This window comes from Dipteris shenzhenensis, chromosome 31 (genome assembly GCF_047967505.1).
Source record: "Dipteris shenzhenensis isolate YYH24624 ecotype China chromosome 31, Dip_SZ_1.0, whole genome shotgun sequence".
NCBI classification, from domain to species: domain Eukaryota; kingdom Viridiplantae; phylum Streptophyta; class Polypodiopsida; order Gleicheniales; family Dipteridaceae; genus Dipteris; species Dipteris shenzhenensis.
The window spans coordinates 11048888-11072145 of NC_141626.1; the positions used below are offsets into that span (position 1 = coordinate 11048888).

General features: G+C 40.2%; 1 long non-coding RNA gene across 1 annotated transcript; it reads right to left on the reverse strand.

Annotated features, from left to right (window-relative positions):
- Positions 1 to 388: 388 nt before the first annotated feature.
- LOC147881015 (uncharacterized) lies at positions 389 to 5292 on the reverse strand. Its single transcript, XR_015543988.1, has 3 exons — positions 5098 to 5292; positions 771 to 1331; positions 389 to 612 (listed from the first exon to the last, which is right to left on the reverse strand). It is a non-coding gene; the product is annotated as an uncharacterized LOC147881015 (long non-coding RNA).
- Between the last annotated feature and the right edge of the window lie 17966 nt (positions 5293 to 23258).

Here is a 23258-nt window from a genome sequence, read left to right on the forward strand (position 1 = left end):
TCTCTCTCTCTCTCTCTCTCTCTCTCTCATAGTCGATTTCCACAGGTATTCTGACCATTCCTTTCAACAAATAGCTTCCCTCCCATTAAAGAGTAATAGATGAACATGGGTTGTGACCAAGGGGACTAAAACTCAACCCCTTAACTTTTGCCTTGCATGGTATTCCATCTTTTGTGTTTCTTTTAAGATGGAAATTCTCAAACTAACTGGAATGTTTTGTACACTGAAATTCTGCCACCTCTCTCTTAGTTCACAAAATTGCTGCTATTTTAAAGTACTAAACAACGCTAAACAGGTAATCGCCAGAGCAAACATTGCAAATTTGAATTGCTAAGCAGCAAATACCAGGGTATTTTCAAAGTCTTTTCTTAACCTGACAGACCTGGCGTTATGTCTGCACCTGAAAAGACCGTACATAAAGTGTCGCACATACACATCAAAATCACAGATAGACATATCAATGATTATTGATAGCTTAAAGCGCTCTCTTCTAAGTGGCCCTCTCTGTGGGTTGTTTTTTATCCAAAAAGATCAATTGAAGCCACTTCCTCCCGCATGCAGGTCTTCTACATAACCGACTCATATTCCACCAAGACATCTCATATATGAGCCCTGGTGAACACCCAACAATGAATAAACACAATAGTTACGGCACTCCAGACCCCCTATCCACCAGACGCCCTTCAGGGCTGCATATATCTGAAACCTATTTAAACAGGAAATTAACCAGAGTACAAAACATTTCAGAGGTGAGCTTCTAGAGACGGCACCTGTCTATCAAATCTCCTTCCCCAGACTTCCATCTGAAACTCACGACAAAATACCATTGACCCTAGTGGCATAGAAACAAGTCACCGATCGCTCCTAGCTAAAAGCATATAACATTAGGGGCTTGAGTAATCCCATGAAAACAGATTTTATCCTCAAATGGTAATGTGTAAAATGAACAGTTATCTTGCCTAAATATCAGTACTTCCTGCTAGCCAGAGGCCGCATTGCATTTGCATTCTTCATATGCAACCAGTGTTTCTGGGTGTCAGAATTGCAGTATCGTCTCCAACTCATGTTACAAGCCAAATTTTTCTTAGGTATGCTTGTACATCATTTTCACATCTTTTGTATTATCCACATATCCTTGCCATAATTTGTCTTAAGGTCTCATATATAAAGCTTGGGCAGGAACTGTGACACTCATCTACTCCACCTTGGGTAGTACCCTCCAGTCCAGGCACACTCTGAAAAAACATGTCCAAAACAGCTTGGAGAATCAAGTGACCATTCTGAGATGGCGAGGTTTCACCAGTCCCGTAGACTTTGCCACTTGTAAGCCCCTTGCAACAGAAAAAAAAACATGGCACACATGCTTACGAAGATAAACAGGAAATCCCTTCGCCAGACACAAAACCAAGGGTATAATGTGTGATATATCCGCACACATAATATTTATTAAAAACAACACGCTAAAACTAAATTCCAACTCAAAACTAATAGGTCACTTATTAAGACCCCCACTTCCCAAGTTTGTAGTACAAGTCTCATGCAAGTAACCCTTCCTCATATACAAAGTTATCTGCACATTCAATGACAATCTCAACCACAAACAGATACACGCATCTCACTAGTAGTACAAGCATCAGAGAGGGGGGGGGGGGGATTTCTCCTTTTGTTCCAGAAAAATGTCTGCCCATTCCTTTCAACAAACTACCCTTTCTGTTAAAGAGTAATTATTGAACATGGGTTGTGAGCCGATGAGAGGGAAGTAGTGAAAGGACTAAAACGCGCATTTGCCTTGCAGGAAAATTCCTAGTAGTATTCCATCTTATATTTATTTAAAGCTGGAAGCTCTCAACATAACTGGAATAAGCTTTGTACACTGAAATTCTGCCACGACCCTTTTTGTTTGACAAAATTTCTTTGTTTGGGACTACCTCTACTGACGCACACTAAACAGGAAATAGACAGCGCACACAGCAAATTTGAATTGCTGAAGCAGCAAATAGCCAGGGCATTTCAAAACGTCCATTCTTAATCTGAGATTCACCTTACAACTGCACCTAAAACTGATTAAAAAAGACTCTGCATAATGTCACAGATAAACATTATTGAAAGGTAAACGCAAAGCACCCTTGCAAAAACAAAACCATGACACAGCTGTGGGTACCGTTATAGAAAGATCCTTCAAAGCTACCAGTTTATGACACATACCTTAATAAGACTAGAATATATCCAATCTTACAAATTATAATTTGTTATAGAACAAAGTAAAAGAACAAAGGAAAGAAGGGAGTTTGTAAGCGACTTTAGACAAAATTACGAGTAAATGATGAAAAAAAGATGTTAAGGATAAATTTCTAAAAATAAAAATAGAAAGTAAAAAATAAAAATAAAAAAAACTTAGTAAGCAAGGCTACGCTTATGTTCACATCAGTAAACAAGCATAAGCTGCCATCTGTGTTTCGAAAGATTACGGAATCTCTTGGGCAACATACATTTTTAAAGATTAACAAAAGCCAAGAAAACTTGAGCATTAACAGGCATAACCAAAGCTAAGGAGAAAACATGAGCTATGACAGGCATATGTCTTACCTCATACAAAAAAAGATTCGTTTCCTCTCCTTTGAAGTTGCTCAAGAGAAACAACAAAACAAATCGTATTGAATCAACACAACAAGATACCATTTAAAACATGTTTACAAATTACAGAAAGAAAACACATCCTACATTCCAGCAAACACACACGTGTAGAGAAACAAAGCCCAGATTATGAAGAGCTAATCTACTAAAATACACTATTCCATAAATGGCTTCCCCCAGCTTTCCAATCACTGCCAAACAAAAAGCTGTTATCATTTCCACAGCCATGCATACAGCAGTTCAAGCTGTACTTTGTACCGTATATATGTGCAGCCATAAAAATTATGCAATATACTACTATACAAGCAAAAGCGAATCTGCAAAACACTGGTGATTCCCTGAGAATCTTTGAGCTGTTTGTGCTTTCTAAAGCCAACAAATTGCAGCTGGACATAAGACTATAAGCCTTCTTTATTTGCTGCCACATTATCAAAAGATGTGTGTTATAAGACTGTCATTGAACAAACAGCACACAAAGCATCGTTTGCTATTGCAGAGACAAATCCAACCATTGGCGTGCTAGGGTAAGTACTAGAAGATAAATGTCAGGCATGATTACTTAAAATTAAAAAGAGATTGGTATATTGACATATTTTATGGCAAAGCAGTGCCATGCACTTAAACTATAATAATAAGCATATTCTATTAGAATTGCAAAAATTATGATTGACTCTGCCAATATTTATGGGCACACAATAAATACATACCAGTCTTAACCTGAAGCTCAAGAGAGCGATACTGCATATATCTAGATGATGCCCAAACTCATCCTCTAAAAACACAACATAGCGCAGTTTCGCTCTCATGATAGTCACTCATAAGGTTGAAAGCCATAAACTCCATCACGCATAGCAGGGACTAGCTACTATGACATCCCCACTGACATCATGCGCGCCCAACAGTGGGTGTACAGCATAGTATAAACATATGCTCTCACACATACAAATCCACACAGCCACACATACTTGCTAGCACTAAAGGAGAAGGCTAATCAAAAAGTAGTCCAAAATCTCATCACTCGAGAGAGGGATATTGCAACCCACATTAGTGATTTCAGGATGCACCTTTACTTATCTTCCGTATTTACGGAGCCCTTTGGTAGACATCCTTGCAGACAGATTCTAAGCTATGTAAAGCTCTTTAACATATAAAGATTATGCAACTCTTCTCATTAAGCTATGGCTTGCTATCGATTTGGAAATTGGTAGCATGGACAGTCAGCCAAACGCAATAATAGAAATCAAACGTTCACCTCAATATATGGTCCCTTCATTTGGAAGCTTAGTTAAAACTTAACCTACTCTTACTTAACATTGGAGTGCACCGACAAAGGTGGCATGCAAGTCACTATGCTTCAAAGATGGTACAATTGCCACCTTGAATAGTGCTGGCTGCAACAATGTGACTTCCTTAGATGGAGCCATCGTAACACACAGGCCTTAGGATGTGACTTGATTCATAGTAAAGAATTTGCAAATTTCAAGCTGGTTATTCAGTGACGGGAGAAATCAGGGCAAACTTGGGGAGTGGAGTTACGAATCATACAAATATATCAACAGCGATGTAGTACTAGAGAAAATACCAAGGACGGATGGATGTTCTGAAAGAAAACAAAAACGAGTCCTGCTAGACTGCAGTGCAATCCACTATCGCACAAGTAGGAATAGATGCGCATGCATGCACAACAATGGTATTGTTGCAAACTGAAATGCCGATCCTGGCTACAATGAAAGCACACAACTAGAAGTACAACAACTGAACTGCAACCATACAATAAACCCCAAATATAGAGGAGTGAAGGTGAGGAGGGAGAAGCTTCCCAGTGGCTTCTCACACAAGCAGAGCTTCAGCCCCTTCTATTTGGCCCACTGACAACGTGTGCCCAATCAAAATGCATCAAACACATGCACTAGTACTTATCCACAGCAATAAAAGAAGATTTGGAAGATATCTGTTTATCGGCACAATTTCATGCAATTTAGGAATAAAAGGCTGCCAAACTTAAAACCCCCCTTCCAACCGATTACTGTGCAACCACGCAATGGTAAGCGTCCATCAATTTTCAGACTATCCATCCTTAGATATGTCTATTCACTTAACATTTAATGACGACGATGGGACGAGAAAGAGAAAAGACAAGCCACGCGGAGGGATAAACCCCCCCAAACTCAAAAGTATATCTTTATTGCATGTAGATCTACCCCGTGAGCGCACCCATAGGGGAAAGATCAGAACTCTAATAAAACGTGAAGCTTAATGAGATGGGAAAACACAAGTATGGTATAACACGCTTATTGCTCCGCGTCCATCCAGAAGCCCGTGGAAAGCACAACGCGTGAGGCTGCAGATGCAAATGTCCAACACAAAACTTCCTGCTTTTAAAGAAATTAATGTTCTGACAGGCAAGAAAGGGAAAACGACTGCAAAGTCTAACATTACAATGAACCGCAGAGATAGACGAACCTCAAGCTGTCGATCAAGGAAGGAGAAGGCACAGAAGTAATTACAAATGGAAGTTCGGAGAAGTGAGATTCGATCTGAAAGAGCACGACAGAAAAGATTACGCATCGGCAAATGCAAAGCATAAAGGGGAAAACAAAGGCAGAAACATGAGATTCGATCTACGAAAGCATCACAGAAATACCACAGCCTCATAAGGCAAGAGGCCACCTGCACATTGCACATGCAGCAAAGCGTGCGTGGACACCGGGCACACTGGCGACCGGCTGGAGGCCCGGAGCGGTTTTCGACCGAACATCGACGATCGATGCTGATTTCCGGCCGTCAACGGAGGTGGCGGAGGGCACGATCGAGATACGTGTCATTCTTTGATTGGTTAAAATGGCGATGGGTTTCGTGATGCGCATGCATTTACAGGGCATAGTCAGTCTGTAGGGTGCAAAGGCCATCTGCGTGGAGGTAGTTAACAAAAAGCCTCCGTGGCTGCCGGCACACGCATCACACTTGCCCATTAATTACCGGTTGGTCCCAGTGGATTTGGTAATTTGACCGGTTACGTAGTGCTCCACTTATTACGATTATTAAGGTGTTTTGATCTGACGATCTATATCTTTGCTTCGCCAACCCCCACGGTTGACGGACTATGCAGAGCCTCATCAATACATGTTAAGGATACATAGTAAAACGGTGTAGAGGCCTGCCCTGTAACTACAAAAGTAAGTGACAACAAAATGTTTCAAGTGACAACAAAACTTTGAACACAGCACCATTAAACTCATAAAAACATCAAAGAGAATAGGGTTCCATGCCATGTGCAACTCTTCTTCAATTGTTGATGTCCTACTTCCATCTAGCAAGCCTCTCTTGACGGAGAGCATGGAAGAACTAGACATGTGGTTTAACAGACCAGACGGAGAGGATCTTAGCATTGATCATCTGCCTTGATGCCAAATGTAGAGGAAAACAATGTAAAGAAGACAACGAGCGCCATAAAGAAACTCCGCCTATGAATCCTTCGATAAAACCTGATGCATGCAGAACCCAATCAAATATTTTCACGTGGGCAAGCATAAAAATTTCAAAAATAAAATATTTTACATTTGGATCGTTCCTATACCCTTCCCACACAGGTCAAGCCAAAAACCTCGTAAAGTAACTACGTTGGCTTATTTTTAGCGTCTAGCCTCAACTCTTACGCTAGAATGCCAGGGTAGGTGCCCACAATGAGTTTTTTTGGCCTACCATAGGTGTAGGCCATAGTTGAGGGTTTGTGCCAAAACAAAAAACAATTTTTGGGCAGCCAACGCCCTTGCGCCACGTGCAGGACCCTGTTCTCAAACGTTTGCCTGCCGCAACACGTGGCAAAATTCGGCAGTGAATTCGTGTTTGCGCGACAGCCCCTCTTCGCCCGTTGCCATGCGAGAGTCTCGTTTTTTAGCGCCATGCACAGCGATGGGAGCGTAGCCAGTTTTGGTGACGACATCTAAAAAAGACCGTCCAGCGTTGAGGCTGGAACATATGCTGTGGATGTGCAGCACTGTCGACACTTTGTGTAGAAATGGCTCATGCACATGAGGAGCAGCTCTCTGGAGACTCTATAGACATTAGTAGCGGCCAATTCGAAAAGGTTTTCAGCTTTAGCGCTCTCCATTTCGATATTCGTGATTCAGTGTTTAAAACTCTCACTTCTCCATTTCGACTCTCTACAGACATGATGAGCATGGCAGAGCCAAAGCCTGGGTGTCTTAAGGAAGCAAGATCTCGTCTCCAACGTATGCTTTCCTGAGATCATCCTGCAGTTTTTGACGTTTTTCATGCGCTACTCTTTTATGTGAAAACGCAGAAGCCACCGAGGAGCACAAAGCTGACAGCGTCAAGATTGTCGAGCGAAATAAGAAAATGGTGGATTCCGGAGACGCAAGAGAGAAATCGACCAACGAAGGTGCTCTCTTTAATGATTTTGTTTCCTATCGTTTTAAGTCGTTGCCCTCGTGCTGGCGCGTTTGAAGTTGTACACAGGTTGTACCTAACAAGTTCTTCATATAAGTACTTGTGCTTATACGAGTACTTCTGCTCATGCTGCACTATTCGAAGTTCCTGAGCGTCTTTGTTTTAGACCGTTCATGTAAAGAAAATCGTGGAGTCTCTGTTGATCAACCACATGATGCAGCTTTGCGTGTTGTTTACACGCAAAAAAATAGACGTTGTTTACTTGAATACCGTCTATCCTGTTAGAGTATCAAGCTCCTACATCTTGTAGATTTCTTCGAGCAATAGAGCTATGTGGACCATCAAGGACCCTGTCTCATGCTTCCCAACTTAATTTATTCAGTTGCATCATCAGTAACGTGTGCAAGATTGTTTCCGTCGCTCATCCCTACGTTTTCCAGAACTGTCATGTTTCAAAATTCCATGATCCATCTCTACTTTGCTTATCATCTCATAATCATCGTTCGTTCCCTGTTTGCTTGGCTGTTATAGTGCAAGCCATTTGGTTCGGGTGAGGATAGCTTCACCATGTGATTCGCTTCTTATGGTTGCTAGTAGTGGGGCACTATCTTTACAGCTTTGTTCACCTCTTTCTCTAAAGCATAAATTTGTTTGGCATAGACGTTCTTGCGGTAGTGTGGTCAACGTTATGGTTTGGGTTAGAGCTAACGAGTTTTATGGATCAAGCTGTATACCGTTACCTACCACATTAAAACCGTATACTTAAGTGGCATTGTGCATGGGTTATTACGGAGGATGTGTGTGCTTTGGTAGAGAAGGGTTTTCTTTATATTCTGGTGCTTGCTTGTTAAAAACATTGACACCTACTCGAGCTTCAATGGTGAATTTGCCCCTTGTATTTTGCCCCTTGTATTGACGCCCACAAAAGATATAAGCTTGCTCAAGAATTCCCTTATCAAAAAAACGGTGAAGAAGACATTAAGGACTGCTTTTTACATAGCCGCGGGACAAGCATACGTTGAAGCTCTTTAAGTTTTTTTTTTGCTATAGAACTTGCACCCTATTAACTAATTGTCAACAACGTATTCTGGAAGCCCGCAAAGAGATACAGAAGAAAAGTTGTCTTTTGTGCCCGCAAAGAGATACAGAAGAAAGGTTGTCTTTTATGCATGCGATGCAGGATGGAGATGGAGATTCGACCACCATTTTCGAGGAGGACAATGAATCAGAAATCAGCAAATGAATAGTGTTAAATAATTTGTAGAAGAAAGCATGTTTTTTTTCCCATGGTCTTCTACAGAATTGAGTAGTACCTAGTTCAAATTCAGTACTTGACATATGGTCACTATTTCTGGTTATCCGCTGGCATGCAATATCAAAGTTCCTTTTTTAATCGGTGCCAATGAGCAAAGTAATTATACAAATGTTTTGTGGGGAATGAGAATTTTCTTCTTTTCAGATATTGTAATGCTATTTTTTCCCTCCATGCTCAGCAACACGTTAAATAAAAGTCATGAAAGAAATATTTAAGTGTTCTTATTCCCCCACATAGAGAAAAGAACAAATCATGACCTTTTTTTAAATTGGTAGAGATCTATGGGAAAAGAGAATGCTTTTAAAAAATAATGTTTACCCAAGACAATGCAGTTGTTAGTCCTTATGTCCTTATGTACACAGTAGAGAAGCATGTAAGAAATGATATGTTAGGGCCTCTTTAATTTTTTTAGGTGTTTGCATTTTCTCATTAACCACCATTTAAGGCAAGCTAAGATTACACAAGAACATATTATAATTAACTAAGACAAGTTCTACTTATGATATTGTTAATTTTTATATTTCAGCAAGCTCAATCTCACCACAAAAGATTAAGAAAAACACAAGACTTGTACAATTTGATATTACAAACAAATTAAACGATGAAGCACAAAAAAATCAAGCAATGGTCCTGGCAGAATCAAGTTTAGCCCACCCAAATAGCCTTCCAGTGTTGCCCATAAGTGCATTGTCAGAGTATATACCTTATCAATTTGCCTTCGAAGGGAAAATGCTAGCAAAATATGGCACCTTCAAAGCTAGGGACATTTCTTACCCCTTTTCATGTGGGTTGACTTGACTGATGAGCAATCCTGTGAAACAATCACTCTCCATGTACCGCGTGCATATGTATTGTAGCTAAAGCATGTCTTATAAGTGGATGACTTGTTCAGGGTAGAGGGACCAACCATTACAAAAAGAGGTGCAGGAGAGGGTGGTACTTCTTTTGTATCATTATGGGTTAATGCAACAACAATACTGAAGGGTGAGCATGGTGTCATATCTTTTGTCCCTGAGAAACCAATACGTTTATATGCACCATGTGCAGCAAAACCAAGTAGAAATAATAAGAGCTTCATTTGTAGCGTTGATGGACACTATAGCCTTCATCGTAGTTAAGGTAGACCTGGGTGGCGCTCCAACTAACCAGATCATTATTGTAGATGGTCCAAACGCCCAAGATCGTGCCACGATAAGGTCACACAAAATGAGATGAAAAGTTTGTGCTTTTTTTTTTTTTTTGCCTTACTAAGTGTAAAGCTTTGTAAAACAATTGACATTCGTGGCAAAGAGGAGACACACACTTTCCCGGCTAGTGCAAAAGTTTGTAGATGAAGGGATTGTCATGTACTTTGCAAAGAACATATCTTTTATGCGAGCCCGACGTGCACTAGGAGTTTTTGATTTCACAATCCTAGTGCCAAAGGGCAACCTTTGTATGATACTACACACAAGTTTCATAAGCCAAGTGTCTCAACTAGGCTATGGAAAAAAGGTACAGCAACATGGTTAAAGTTATATTGGGCCAAGAAAAAGTTTTGCTAATAACAACTTTTATGTTGAACAAGTGACTAGAGTCCTTCACTTCATCGGCCTAAATAGTCCACTTGTCAAGTTCTAGTGCAATAACTATGGAGGGCCCTAGTTTAGCAGAGATCCAAGCCATCCATTTTGTTACACAAATCATTTCATGTGTCCATCTTTGAAAGGTTGCATCGAGAACCGTGATGGTTCACAAGTCACCATACAAATTCGTGGCAACCATGTAGATGAAGTGTTAAATCTCTATTGTCCTTTCAGAGTTTCATAGCAGTAGTGTTGTTGCCACAAGAAAATGTTGTTTGAAAAGAGGCCATTCTAAAGAATTCACTGTGAACAGTGCCGATTTTGTTACCGGCTTTGCAACAATTGTTTGACATTGTGCTTGTGATTGTTACTATTGTACATAGAGCCGGGCCTCTACACTATTGTGCATACATTTTCGGAGAGAGGGCTACTACAAGAGTTGTTTGATATTTCCACTATACGTGCTTTCCATTGTACATAAAGCTAGTGTTTTTATGGGCTTCTAGACCTTACATTACTTAACAAAATACATCAAAAATGCATGCTATGGTTATTTACAAGAAAACACACGTTTGAAAGCATAGCAATGAAGCACACAACTACTTTAAAAGAAAACAAAAAAAACAAATGAAAATGGAGCCGATGCCTGGCCTTAACTCATACAACCTAGAATTGAGCATTGACTTCATAAAAGACAACCCTTTCAATACTGACACGTCCTCAAATTTTTATCAACATTCTATCCAACATATGAATACAAGGCATTGTTGGACATATTGCAAAGACTACATCTCAAACAACAAAGTTGTCACCGCAATAACTTGGAATCATGAGATTTCACAAAACCAAGAGAGGCCATCACAAAAGCTCTGCAAAACTTTGGTTGGATCTCTTCTTAATCGGGGCCCTCCACATCTACTGCAAATCTTGGCCAGGTTGTTTGCAAATGCAAAACCCTTCCATTGAACAAGGACAAACAGAACTATTGCAACCAAACAGCTCTGCAGAAATTACCGTCCAAGGTCAAAGAAAGAGGAAAGCCATGGACCTGCAAGCAGACTCAAGTATGAGTAAATTACAAAAAACATACTAAGCCAAAATTAAAGACACGCCAATCATTACATGTCGCTGTTGTGGATCCTTGACATTTAAAACAAAATTGAAACCTTTGACAACAGAGCATGAACAGTTTATGAAAAGCCAAAACGTATGGCCAGAATGCACAATATCAAGGACATAATCCTTATGCTTGCTTTGTCACGAGCGAATCGACAAAGGCATCAATCCCTAAATTTTCATCTCGAAAGATTGTCTTCCCTAAAAAAATAAGATACACATCCACTTTAAACAAAGTTGAGGAATTCTTGGTGTCCATAAGAATAGCATTCGCACAAATTAGAGAGCTAACATACGAAGGATGGCTTGGCCTTCATGGTAGTGTTGTTGACGTCTTCGCCAACACTGACAGGGCACAAAACATCTTGCCACGCTTAATTGACGACAGTGCAATAGTGACAACTGCAATAAAATGATGATCGCAATATAATCATAACTACACTAGCAGCATGGTGCACCCTACTACGACAATGTTTGTACTACATGAATTACTGGATAGCCCTTTGTACAAACACAAGCAGATAACAACATTGCTAACCACGATCTAGAGAGTGACATGTTGGTACATGGAATATATACAATCGAGCAAGTTGTAGATTTCGATGAAAAAACAATCGTTGTCACCCTATCAGAAGGGTTTACACCTCTCATCCTTTTCTACGATGAACATTGTATAGAATTGGCAAATCTGTACCTACTGTGTGAAATTGAGCCACACAACATAAAATTCAACCCAGCAGTTCCACATGAAATATAATGCTTACAATTGGAATGCTCGTGGCCTTTTGAACAACCATCTCTTGCACACTCAAACAATATCGCAAACACAGTACAAAGTTTAAACACCAGATCTTTTCGCTGCCATAAAGAAGATATCCTACATTCTCAAGCCATCATGGACGCAATGGTCTTGTGCCTTCAAGAAACCCACATTGACCCAACAAATGACGTTACATTACCTAGGTTTTACAACATCAAAATCATACACACATCTGACGTACTTCAAAAAGAACATCGAAACCATACATACATCCAAAGTTTGCATGCATGGATGTGAATGCGTACTTTAACATTTTAAATACAGCATCAAAAATACAACCCCCCAAAGAAGTAGCCATAATAAATGTGTACAAGTCTCCACAAACAAAAACAACCACCCTCATTCAAATATTGCAAAATCTATACAACAAGATACCAAACCATTTCAACACATACACTAGAGGAGACTTCAATATTCACTACTAATCTAATAACACAAATACATCAACCCTCCTATAATTCATGAAACAAAAAAATTTGATACAACTCATCACAATACCCACAACAATTCATGGGTCTGACCACATATGAACAAGGTCAACAACAAGCAATAAAACACATGGAACATTTTTCATATATTGGTCAGTATTTCATGACATAGGTAGGTGTATTAATTCTCTTCTTATTTTAATGGTTGGCCCCTTTAGGCCACACATCAGTAGCACATGGCACAATGGTATCAAGATGTTCATGGACTAGGTCTTAAATGCATCCACAACTGCAGATAGGTATCATAGACCTTTGTATCACCTTCGAAATTTAGCTCTCAACCTTTAGAATCATCTCCAGAGATACCTCCATATGAATTTGAAAAAGATAAGGTTTTGCAAATTGTTGTTAAATTGGTCTTCCAAAAATTGTTCTCTAGATCTTTGAACTTCCTTTTTTAGAAACTCAATGTCCTTTCAATTTTTGATTTTGATCTTCAAATTTTATTCAAACTTGTTCGATCTCAAACTTTACTAGCAATGTTTGAGTCCTCTTTGATTAGCTTTTGGTTTCCTTTTAATGAGCCTTTGTTCAAGCTAGATTGTGCCTTATTGATATGTATTATTTTTATATTTGCATATGATGGAGCTATAATCAACATCTATTCAAGCTAGATTGCCCTTATATTTGCATATGATGGATCTTTTATTGCCTTTGTTATGGATAGCTTTCTACCAGCATCATGTCATTGGACTACCTTGCATGAAAGGGAGAAAGAGTTTTTTCTTCATGGGGTCCTCAATTGTGGGTGCTCATTGCACAACCATGAGTAAAGCCTATTTCATTAATTTTGGACTTTTTGTGTTGTTTTTGGATGAAGCCCAAAAATCCTTCCCAAATGAAAACTTTACTTTGTGAAAATATCCTTCCCAAATCAAAATTTTACTTTCTAAAAATATTCTTCCCAAATCAAAAGTTCACTTTGTGGCACTATCATATTCACATAAAAATATTGTTTTTCCAATCTATACTTTTGCACCAACATGCAAGAATTTGAAATAATCCTATATTAGAAATTCTAGCTATATCTAAGTTATTTGTTAATTTAATTATTTTTAATATTTTTCCTTGACGTGATAAATTTATAAATCCATGAAAGGAGACTTAAATATTTTATAAAAATAACATTGTCACTCGCAATATGCACAAAATTTTTAAAACTTTTAATAAATAAAAAAAGACATGATGCTATAAGACCCAAGTTTTGTATTGAACCAAAGAGGTATAATAGCAATTATAGCTATTATTATATGATTACATTGAGAGACGTTGCTCTCAACTAGAGTATTTATATCCAAAATGATCTAGATTGAACATATGTTTACAATTTAAATTCTTGCTCTTAAAGAGCCTCAATTCGTGCCATCTGCATAATTTGACTCCCCATTGTCTTATTGCTCAATGTCACGACAGTCCCTTGCTAGGTGCCATGTGCATAATTTGACTCCCACTTGTCTTGCCAAGCCTTGCCCCTTGGGTGCAATGACTCCCCATTGTCTTATTGCTCAATGCGATAGTCCCTTGCCAGGTGCCATCTGCATTAACTCCCTATTGTCTTGCCAAGCCTTGACCCTTGGGTGACATCTAGTGCAAAATACAAGTGCCGTGTCTGCATTAACTCTTACAAGTTATCTTGCCAAGCCTTGCCCCTTGGGTGCATTGAGTCCCCATTGTCTTATTGCTCAATGTGATAGTCCCTTGCCAGGTGCCATCTGCATTAACTCCCTATTGTCTTGGCAAGCCTTGACCCTTGGGATGACTCTGATTATAATTGTCTTGGATTGGCTTCTTGCCTAGTACCCAAATAAAATCCTTCAATGGACTTCAATACAAAGCTTTAATCATGGCCATTCTTCATTTGCGCTGTCTCCTTCTACTTCCTCCATGGTGAGCATCCTTAAAAATTTGTGTATATGCAAAATAGTTTGCTGTGGTATTTTTATTTTTCCTTCTACCTCATATCCCATGCGCTTCTTTGATTTCTTTGCCCTTGAATGCCAAGACACTATGATTGTCTCTGTTGAAACTTGAGAGACCGCTTCATCATTTGGGACCCACTCCTTCATTATACAATTAGTATACAATGTGTTGTTATCCATATTCTCCTTCCTGCCCTTTGGCTCATACCATACCGCTGTAAATGTTATAGCTCTCCCTTGGTCATCTCTTTGCACATCAACTACTTTTGCAACCCAAAACTTCACATTCTCATATTCATCATCCGATGGCCGAACCACAACAAAACAATCGACCTCTATATCTACTTGTGGCATAAACTCTTTCTTCTTCGGTCCACAATATGGACGTGGGAGTAATGATACAAATTCATTTTCAAAGACTGGAGCTGGGTGCAAATCGTTATGAGCATTTGGCCAAAACATATTGCATTCTTTCTTCACTACTACACACGCATCCTATTGCGACGTTTACGTACCGACGATTAGCGCCCGCTTAGGGTTAATCGTCGGTATAAAAATCGGGTTTCGTAAATCGTCGCTATATAGCGACTTTTAAAAGTCGCTATATAGCGACACTGAGACAAAATATTATAGCGACGTTTTACAGAGAGGTTTTTTTTTTTTTTTAGGCCTTAAAAATTATTTTTTTCCAATGACAAAATTTTTAAAATTTTCATACATGTTTGAGCTCATAGAGAATTAAAAAATGAGAGCATGTACATCAAGCTTTTGAAGCTCATATATTCATGTCCAAGTTTGAGATGAGAAAATTCAAATAAGAGCATTTACATCAACTGTTTCATCTTGAGCCAAGACTAAGGCGCCAAGCAAGTCTATCTCCAACTCTATACCGAGTTGATCTCCTATATCATCATCGTACTCTAGTATCGTACGTTCACCTAAAAGTATTTGATCATCTTCTTCAATAAAGCTTAAGTGTGGTGATTGATCTTGATGATTGTTGTCTTCTTCGTTAATATCGTGATCTCCATCCTCCTCCCGTGCGATGTCATTATGCGCATCTTCCTCTTGCCTCATATGGTGATCTACATCTTCTTCGCTAGATTCATCAATTGGATCCGGCATTGGTAGTGGCATCTCCATATCCACATCTCGATCTTCAAAAATTTGCTTACTTCGTGGTGCAACTTGGATCACGTACCACCATCTTGGATCAAAACGATCCGGATGAAAAACCACCTATATTGAAGATGGGTGCCAAATGTCGTCAATTATATATATATCAATGGACTTTAAAAATGAAAGCTTCGACTAATTAAATCATTAGTAAGCACCTACTCACAGTGCTCGGGAAGAACAAAAGTATCACTTTCATCGGTCCAATGTTTTGTGGAGTCTATTGCAAAGAGACCGCTACTATCTTTTCTCACTGTCGCATGGGGACCCCGTTGTAAGTAGTTCTAAACCATTTTACATCAAGAATGAAAATAGTAAATCGTCTGAAATCAATTTCATAGATGTTGCGTATGGTTCCACAATAATCCAACTGTGAGGAGAGAAGATTGGTATCCGAAGCACTTGCTCGGCTATCTTGTGTGAAGTTAGCCATGACTCCACAATCATACGTGACTCTCTTTGAATCGATGCGTTCCACGCGAAAATGTCGTCCATATGACCATAATGCACTGTACTTTTTGTACTGTAAAAGAGCATCATTAAATCAATGAAGATGCACCTATTTTATAGCATATATTGCCACAAATAATTACTTAATTACGTCAAGAGATAAGAAACTTACATGCACCATACATCCAGATGATAACTCCCGCTCGCGCTCGTTTATTGTCTCTCCATCACGTTCGGCTTTACGTACAGCTAGTTGTAGCCAATCAAGTGACATGTGAGTAGGGAGAAGAGCCAGATCTCGTGGATATGGTTGTGATCGCCTGTACATTACTCTGAATCTCGTCCTTGCATTTATTCTTTCTGCTTTGGCCACTTCATATCTCTCAATCCACTTCTGCATCTCAGGGCTATTGAGGATACAAAACTTATTGAATTTCTCCATTTGCTCTTCGCTCATCTTTCTTTCAATCCCTTTTCCTTGGGGGACCTCGCCAATGATGCGATCATCATCCTTGTTGTGCCAAGCTTGCGGCATATCAGGATCCGTGGATGCAAGAAACTCTGTGATATATACTAATGACTCTTGCACAAGCCATCCCTCTGCCATGCTTGCTTCTGGTCTTGCTCTTTGTCTTACAAACCCCTTTAAAGTTTTCATAAACCGCTCGAGAAAAAACATCCATCGATTATGAACGGTACCTGCTATAGCCACCTCATCAACTATGTGCACAAGCAAGTGGACTTGAGTTGTCATAATGCTTGAGGGAAAGTGCTTCTCAAGCAAGCATACGGCTTCGATGGATTCCACTCTAGCCTTCTCGATGCTCGATATAGAGATCTCTTTTTGAGATATCCACCTATTTCACATGTCCATGCATATGTAAGATATTTGAGATATCCACCTATTTCACATGTCCATGAAGAAAATACATAATGCGAATTGATAGTAAGCATACCTCACAATACCACAGATCTTGAATATAGCATTTCTAACATCTTCTTGTAAGCACCCTTTTATTGTAATTGGAAGGATGAACTATCAAAGCAACAATGAAATCATGTCAACAATATAACATAATAATAATTACGCTAATGCATCACTATTATCGGTACACTAATTCTACTTAGAATACCTATAAGACCTTGTGCCAATCATGGGACTTGAGGCCACTAAGCTTATTGTCCTTTGAAAATGCTCCTTTCAAGCAACGCATGTACCCTGTCGGTGTTTGAAAAGAGGCAATGTTTGCCTTGATCGCTGCCTCCTCCCTCGTAGAGAGGATCCACGTTGCTTTCGGGAGGACAACTTTTCCTGAAGCATGCACTTGGGGCCACAAACGAGACATCCTATTCATAGCACGCAAGTCTTCTCGCACTCCTCTCGAGTCCTTGGAACCAACCAAGTGTGCCCAAATGGTAGCCCCCACATTCTTAAAGATATGCATGGGATCCAAGAGATGATTGATTTGTAACTGACCCCAATAAGGAAGCTCGTGAAAGATCGATAGCCTCTTCATACCAGGAGGAGGTTCCTCTCCATTCTCCCTCCAAGCTTGAATCCAATCACTTGCTTTCAAATATGATGGTGGTGGATCAAGCTGACCTCCACGTGCGAGATGGTCGAGCGGAAGGTATCGAGCATGACCTTCATAAACATTTTTCCTCATATGTTTGGAGTAGCGTGCAAGCGATTTCAGAGCGGGTCCACAAACAGGACAAGCATGGTACCCACTTGTAACAAGTCCTGCACGCGTGCATGAATATGTTAGTACAAGACATGCGTGCAAAAGAGAGTTAAAAAAGCATAATTCCCGCATTGTACATGTAAAGACATAACCACGTACCTGCGCACTCTCCATATCCTGGGTAGTCATGCATGGTCCACATCAAGATACCCCTGACCAAAATATCATTGGTATGCCTAGGAGCTCTGGAAATATCAAACACCTGCACTCCTCTCCATAATATCTGTAACTCCTCTATCAAAGGTGCCATGTACACGTCCATGTTTTTTGCCTTGTACTTTCCTGGCACAAGTAGTGCAAGCATGAGGTGTCCCTTTTTTATTGTTAGCCATGGTGGGATATTGTAATTCACCATGACTATGGGCCATGTCGACCAAGATGTCGAGCGTAACCCGAAAGGATTCACGCCGTCCATGGCTAGCCCAAGATGTAAGTTGCGTGGCTCCCTCGCAAAGTCCGGCCACTGATTATCTATGTGCTTCCAAGCTGCACAATCTGCGGCAATCCTCAATGTGTGATCAGTGGACCGATGAGATGCATGCCATGTCATCAACTCCGCTATGGATTTGCATCGAAACATGTGTTGTATTCTTGCAATGGGGAAAGTGTCTTAAGACCTTTACCGATATCCGCTCACCCCGCAAGTCATCTCTATATCATTGTTCCCCACACTTTGGACAACTAGCCAAATCTCCATGCTCACGACGAAAGAGAATACAATCATTACGACAAGCATGGATGGTATCATAATCCATACCCACCGTTGTTAGCATCTTTTTCGCTTCATCTCTTGATGTGGGCATGGTATTTGGTGCAGGAAACATCTTCTGGAGCAACCTATGACAAAGACACTATCCAAATGATGATTCTCAAAACAAACAATATCCAAATAATGAGTTAAATTAATGCAAGGGCTAACCTCATTAAGACCGAGACACTTGTATCCGACCACCCATACTGTACTTGTAGATTCAAGATTGAGAGACAAGCACGTAGTTTAGACATCCTAGCACCCTCGTACAATTGTGTTGATTGCAACTCTCGCATTTTCACCTCAGACTCTGACATCACGTGTACGTGGGATGTAGTGCCCCTAAAAATGGAATCCATCATGTCAACCATACCCTCGTCGTCATCCGGGAGACTATAGTCTTGTTGAAAGTGAGAAGGTATATGTGTACCCTCGTCACCCTCCTCATCCTAGCTTTGACTTACCGATGATCCATCAACATGTGCAACACCAACGGGGGGTACTGGTTCCGGCTCCTCCCCATACATCCGCAAGTGGCGCATGATAATACGACGTTGATGTCGTACTTCTCGCTTGCAATGAGTGCAATGACAATATAACCTCTCCGTAAGCCACTTCGTGCTTGCGGGCGTTGGCGCATCATCGGATGAGCTTCCACTCTGAGCTTCCACTCGTCCCTTCCATCTACACTTATAAAACCACAACATAAGCATGAAGAGGAGATATTGACAATTATGAGCATAGCATGTTTAATTTGAGCTTCTCTTGAGGCCATATAAAAAGAATGACGTCGCTATATAGTAAGGATTGAAACAAAAAATCCTATATGGTAAGGCTATATAGTAAGAGGAGATATTGACAATTATAAGCATAGCATGTTTGAGCTTCACAAGAGGCTACACAAAAAAATAAACAGTAAGCGTCGTTATATAGCGACGCTGTTTCGTCGCTATATAGCGACGTTTTTAATTTAAAGCGTCGCTATATAGCGACGCTTTAAATTAAAAACGTCGCTATATAGCGACGCTGTGGGTTAAAACCCGAAACGACGAAACGCGCGGCGTTTTGCATAAGCCATTCCTAATCTCTCAAGTAAGCAACCCAAAATCTCCTCCCACCTATTTTCGACGACCTCCCATCTATTCCAGGCAACCTCCCACTCTATTTCCCACTCCTCACCCTTCTCCTACCTCTTGTACTCCCTCTCTCTCCTTTTTCCCTCTTTGGTTTCTAGAAAGAAAGTTCTTCAAGAGGTGAGTTTGTTTCAACAATGTAGGTTGTTTGTTTGTTAGCTTTGGTTTTGTGAGTGTTTCTACTTGTATTGCTAAAGTTGTAAACTAGTTTTCATGCTTGATTTGAAAGGATTGAAACAAAAAACGAAATTTCAAGAAAGAAAGAAAGAAAGAAAACTCACCTCTTCTTCCTGTATTTCTTTCCTTCTCTTTCTCCTTGTCTCCTCAATCTTCTCTTTCCTTGTCTCCTTTCAAGAAGTTGCTTTTGTGATCTCCTCTTTCCACTAACATCTTATTTGAAAAAATGGGTTGTTTTCTCTCTTTTGTAGGGCCAGTCCACTACACCGAGCGGGACATACTCTCTCTTTTGTGGGGCCAGTCCACTACACCGAGCGGGACATACTTTTACAGGTAAGTGCTTCCTCTTCTTTCCATTTAATATTTTTGTTATTTGCATTGGCCTGCAGCTAGCGCCTTAAGCGCTAGCTGCAGTAATGGGCGTAGGAACCCTCTCTTCCCCTCTCTCTCTTTCCGTCTTCCCCCTTCTCTTTTTCTCATTTTTCCCCCTTCTCTTTTTTCCCTCTTCTCTTATTCTCTCTTTCCCCCTTCTCTCTTTCCCCCTCTCTCTTTTCCCTTCTCTCTTTCCTTTCCGCATGAGCTTATGCTTAAGTTTCCGCATGAGCTTATGCGGAAATAGAGAATGAGAGAAGCTTATGCTTCTCTCATTCTCTTTTTCCGCATAAGCTCTTTCTCTTTTTCCGCATGAGCATAAGCATGAGCTTATGCTTATGCTTATGCTTAAGCATAAGCGTGAGCATAAACTCATGCTTATGCTCATGCATGAGCATGAGCTTATGCTTAAGTTTCCGCATGAGCTTATGCGGAAATAGAGAATGAGAGAAGCTTATGCTTCTCTCATTCTCTTTTTCCGCATAAGCTCTTTCTCTTTTTCCGCATGAGCATAAGCATGAGCTTATGCTTATGCTTATGCTTAAGCATAAGCATGAGCTTATGCTTATGCTTATGCTTAAGCATAAGCATGAGCATAAACTCATGCTTATGCTCATGCATGAGCATGAGCTTATGCGTAAGTTTCCGCATAAGCTTATGCAGAAATAGAGAATGAGAGAAGCATATGCTTCTCTCATTCTCTTTTTCCGCATGAGCATAAGCTCCTTCTCTTTTTCCGCATGAGCATAAGCATGAGCTTATGCTTATGCTTATGCTTAAGCATAAGCATGAGCATAAACTCATGCTTACGCTCATGCATGAGCATGAGCTTATGCTTAAGTTTCCGCATGAGCTTATGCGGAAATAGAGAATGAGAGAAGCTTATGCTTCTCTCATTCTCTTTTTCCGCATAAGCTCTTTCTCTTTTTCCGCATGAGCATAAGCATGAGCTTATGCTTATGCTTATGCTTAAGCATAAGCATGAGCATAAACTCATGCTTATGCTCATGCATGAGCATGAGCTTATGCGTAAGTTTCCGCATAAGCTTATGCGGAAATAGAGAATGAAGAAGCATATGCTTCTCTCATTCTCTTTTTCCGCATGAGCATAAGCTCCTCTTTTTCCGCATGAGCATAAGCATGAGCTTATGCTTATGCTTATGCTTAAGCATAAGCATGAGCATAAACTCATGCTTATGCTCATGCGGAAAAAGAGAAAGAGCTTATGCGGAAAAAGAGAATGAGAGAAGCATAAGCTTCTCTCATTCTCTATTTCCGCATAAGCTTATGCGGAAACTTACGCATAAGCTCATGCTCATGCATGAGCATGAGCATGAGCTTATGCTTATGCTTATGCTTAAGCATAAGCATGAGCATAAACTCATGCTTATGCTCATGCGGAAAAAGAGAAGGAGCTTATGCTCATGCGGAAAAAGAGAATGAGAGAAGCATAAGCTTCTCCCTTTCTCTATTTACGCATAAGCTCATGCATAAGCATGAGCATAAACTCATGCTTATGCTCATGCATGAGCATGAGCATAAGCATGCTTATGCTCATGCTCATGCGGAAAAAGAGAATGAGAGAAGCATAAGCTTCTCTCATTCTCTATTTCCGCATAAGCTTATGCGGAAACTTACGCATAAGCTCATGCTCATGCATGAGCATAAGCATGAGTTTATGCTCATGCTTATGCATGAGCTTATGCGTAAATAGAGAAAGGGAGAAGCTTATGCTTCTCTCAGTCTCTTTTTCCGCATGAGCATAAGCTCCTTCTCTTTTTCTGCATGAGCATAAGCTCCTTCTCTTTTTTCGCATGATCATAAGCTCATGCTCATTCTCTTTTTCCGCATGAGCATAAGCTCCTTCTCTTTTTCCGCATAAGCTTCTCTCATTCTCTTTTTCCGCATGAGCATAAGCATAAGCATAAACACATGCTTATGCTCATGCATGAGCATGAGCTTATGCGTAAGTTTCCGCATGAGCTTATGCGGAAATAGAGAATGAGAGAAGCTTATGCTTCTCTCATTCTCTTTTTCCGCATAAGCTCTTTCTCTTTTTCCGCATGAGCATAAGCTCCTTCTCTTTTTCCGCATGAGCGTAAGCATGAGCTTATGCTTATGGTTATGCTTAAGCATAAGCATAAGCATAAGCTCTTTCTCTTTCTCTTTTGCGTGAGCATATGCGGAAACATGAGCATAAGCTCATGCTCACCCATGAGCACAAGCATAAGCTCATGCGGAAAAAGAGAAGGAGCTTATGCAGAAATAGAGAATGAGTTTCCGCATAAGCTTCTCTTCTTCTCTTTTTTTGCATAAGCTCCTTCTCTTTTTCCGCTTATGCTCATGCATGAGCATGAGCTTATGCGTAAGTTTCCGCATGAGCTTATGCGGAAATAGAGAATGAGAGAAACTTATGCTTCTCTCATTCTCTTTTTTCACATAAGCTCCTTCTCTTTTTCCGCATGGGCATAAGCTCATGCGGAAAAAGAGAAGGAGCTTGTGCGGAAATAGAGAATGAGTTTTCGCATAAGCTTCTCTCCTTCTCTTTTTCTGCATAAGCTCCTTCTCTTTTTCCGCATGAGCATAAGCATGCGGAAACTCATTCTCTATTTTAAGCATAAGCTCCTTCTCTATTTCCGATGCCTATGCTTAAGCATAAGCTCATGCTTATGCTCATGCATGTGCATGAGCTTATGCTTAAGTTTCCGCATAAGCTCATGCTTATGCGTGAGCTTATGCGGAAATAGAGAATGAGAGAAGCATAAGCTCATTCTCTATTTCTGCATAAGCTCATTCTCCTTTTCCCACTCTATTTCCCCCTTCTCTCATTTCCCCCTTCTCTCCTTCTCTATTTTCCCTCATCTCTTTCCCCTTCTCTATTTCCCCCTTCTCTCATTCTCTATTTCCTCATTCTCATTCTTTTCTTTCCTTTACATCTTCTTTCCCTCTTATCTTTCCCTCTTCTTTCCCTCTTTCCTTTCCCTCTTCTTTCATTTCCCTCTTCTTTCTTCTTGCCTATGCCTATGCCTATGAGAATGCTCATGTTTGTTTTTTGTTTTCTGTTTTCGTGTTTGTGTCTATGTTAGACATGGGATCACGTCGCTCATCCGACGAGTATGGACAGCCTCGCAGGAGGAGAGCTCACGATCTATATGCTCCAGAGGACTTTGATTCCTCTCAGGCGACT